The sequence below is a fragment of the Pinus tabuliformis genome, chromosome 3_2 (genome assembly GCF_031772625.1).
Source record: "Pinus tabuliformis cultivar Carrire ecotype Pingquan chromosome 3_2, CPIR1, whole genome shotgun sequence".
In the NCBI taxonomy this organism is placed as follows: domain Eukaryota; kingdom Viridiplantae; phylum Streptophyta; class Pinopsida; order Pinales; family Pinaceae; genus Pinus; species Pinus tabuliformis.
This window is the reverse complement of record NC_142302.1, coordinates 749,009,688-749,012,866: the sequence shown is the minus strand read 5'-3', so window position 1 is coordinate 749,012,866 and position 3,179 is coordinate 749,009,688.

The following is a 3,179-nucleotide window of genomic DNA, read 5'->3' as shown; positions in this document are numbered from 1 at the left end:
CATGATCTTGGTTATTTGGAAAAGGTTCCTGGTTTGAAGTAGAACTATGGCCCTATTAACTATTCAACCTTCTTATTAGGTTTTTCATTGAGTCAATAGGAGTTGTCGATCTTGGTTACTTGGAAATAATTCCTGGTTTGAAGTAGAACTATGGCTTTATTAACTATTCAACCTTCTTATTGGGTTTTTCATTGGGTCAATAGGAGTTGTCTTTAGTGCGACTTTTTTGAATTCTTTCCAATGAGTTTTTCTAGTCTAATTTATCTAAAATCCGGCAAGAATTTATTAAATCACAAGTTTGAGGGGTAACCTTGCACAATCGAAGTGCCCTAGTGATTTTTTAGAGTGCTGAATCCATATATATAGTCAAAAAACCAGTGTAAATAACACAAATCAAGATTTCACCTCAAATTTTTATGCCGATTAGTAAAGTCAAAAAAGTCGATAAAATGTATTGTGTAACAATGTTATAATTTGTGATATTTATTGATATGGTTTGTTTATTAATTATTTTGAATAAATTTATTTATTTATTTTTGGTAGATTTTATTTTAAATTTAATTAAAAGCGAAAATTGTAATATTTCTTTGTTTGCCCTGTTTACCTTGTATTTTGTGCGGACCCTCAACTTTCTTACCAACAGAGCTCGCGTGGCCTGTGGGGACGAAAATTATGTTGGATTTCTATATTCTGGCGTTTAATACATTGAACACCTGACTAATTCAAACATAAATCCACCAGATGTTACCCACGTTTTCAGAATCGACTAAATTTGATTTTCAAGCGATGTCTGTGACCCCAGGAAGGAGACACATTATCACTCCCGAAAGTTAATCGACCTGATGGATTGTTGAATGGATATTTATTTTTTAAACAAGTTGTTTTTAGTGTGATTTTTTGGAAGTTTTTTGGTCTAATTTTTAAAAATCTTATAGAAATTTATTGAAATCACATGCTTGATGGTAAATTGTGCACAATCGAAGTACCGGTTTTTCAGGGCACTGAATCCATATGTATAGTAAAAAAACTAGTGTAAATAACACAAATCAATATTTCACTTCAAAATTTTCCCTGTTTTTCAGGGCTCTGAATCCATAGATATAGTCAAAAAACTAGTTTAAATAACACAAATTAAAATTTCACTTCAACTCTGGCACATAAAAGTCCAAAAAATCACACTAAACACAACTCCCTTCTTAGATATTATAATATCTATTTAAAATATTATAAAGATTTGGGATTTAATATATAATTAATATAAGTTGTTAAAGAGTCTTTATTACAAATTTAATAGATATAAAGAGGTTTTATTTGTCATAATAGATATAAAATTTTTAGAATTTTAATTTAACTATTAAATAGATGATATAAATTTAATTTTTACATAATACCATAAGCACAAGGGAATCCAAGGATTTCAACCTCTTTGCACATAATACTTTAGTTTCACAACCATCACCATCTTAAGAATAATTTAAAATAATGTTATAATTTAATTATTTTTATGAGTTTTTTAGTATTAAAAATGTATGATGTTTTATGAGACAAGTGTTTGTTAAAATAAGGATTATTTATGCGGAATTAAAACTTTAAAGAAATCATAAAAACTTTAAAATGTTCGATAAACAATGATTCTTTAATGCAAAATAATTACTTATCATAAAGAATCGTAAATGTGGAATAAACTTTTATGGCCAAGATAAATTACCTCCAGCCATTGATGTTAATACCAGTGATAATTTTGGATTCTAGGAGCCTCCACCAGTGCTGAGTTTGCAGGCGTTGTTTGCTCGATTAGACCAGCAATTTGAAGAAAATTCAAATAATATCAGAATCGCTGAAGCCAAAAACTATCCCAAGAACTAAATGCCTGAAAAGAACTCTATCCTTCAGCTGTTCAATTTATCCTTTACGCAGAACATAAACTCTTGGGAATAGTTTCTCTGTGTGCTCAAAATCAGAAATAGCGAGAGGGGAATTTGTTGCTGCTAAATCAATTGTAAAATACATCAAACGCTCTTTAAACACCCACGACTGTCGAAAATGAAGGGAAACACCCACAGTTGGCCCACTGGCATTTGATTCGCCGACAATCATTGTTCACTCGTGAGAATGAGAAAACAAATCCACTTTTTCAACCAAGAACAGTATTAAAAATCACACCTAAGAGGAATACGCCAAAGTAGGCAAATAAGAAAATCTGAAGGCACTTCCAAGCTCTGCTCTCTCAACTTGATGGTGTAAAACTGAAGGGGATTGAGATGCAAGCTTGGGGACCAAACGGAAACATACATAGCCAAGCTTCCATCAAGCTTTTGTTTGTTATGTGTCAAGTGTTCCACAGATCATGGTAGACAACTCCAGATGGAGTAATGGACCACTTCAGAAGCTCCCAACAAGAAATTAATTAACTACAGTTGATTTCCGTAATTTAAGGAAATTATTGCAATTGGTTTCCAGAAATTAAGGAAATGACTGCAGTTCATTTCCGTAATTGTAGGCATCAGTTGAGAAAAACTTAATGGAGCTTAACATTCTCCCACTTGGTCCATACTTTCAAACTTAATGTCTCATCTTAAAACCCATTGATAATCTGTATTAAGTAATAGATACATGAATCATGGCGATAAGTCCTCTAATGACAAGTATTATCTTCCATGTATTGCTATGTATTTATTCTTATTATAATTTATGTGGAAACAATTTCTTAATGAATAAACCTTATGTTTATTCTTGGTCCTACACAAATGAGTTTTCTCAAATCAAATTAAGGTGCACATAAATATGATAAAAACATCACAATAATTAAGAATTTCATTAAAATAATATTGTCCATACAATGAGAAACTACATAATGGAACCAAGTCCCATATTCATTACATGATCCTTGAATTTAAACAGTGGCATGCCTTTAATCAAAGGATCAACGATCATCAACTCAGTGCTGACGTGCTCAATGACCACTTTCTTTTCTTTAACACGTTCCCTTATAGCTAAATACTTAATGTTGATGTGTTTATTTCGACTTCCACTTTTGTTGTTTTTAGCCATAAAAACAGCAGCTGAATTGTTGCAATATATTCTCAATGGCTTAGAGATAGAATCCATAATTCTATGCCCAGAAATGAAACTCTTAAGTCATACACCATGTAAAGTAGCCTCAAAACAGGAGACGAGCT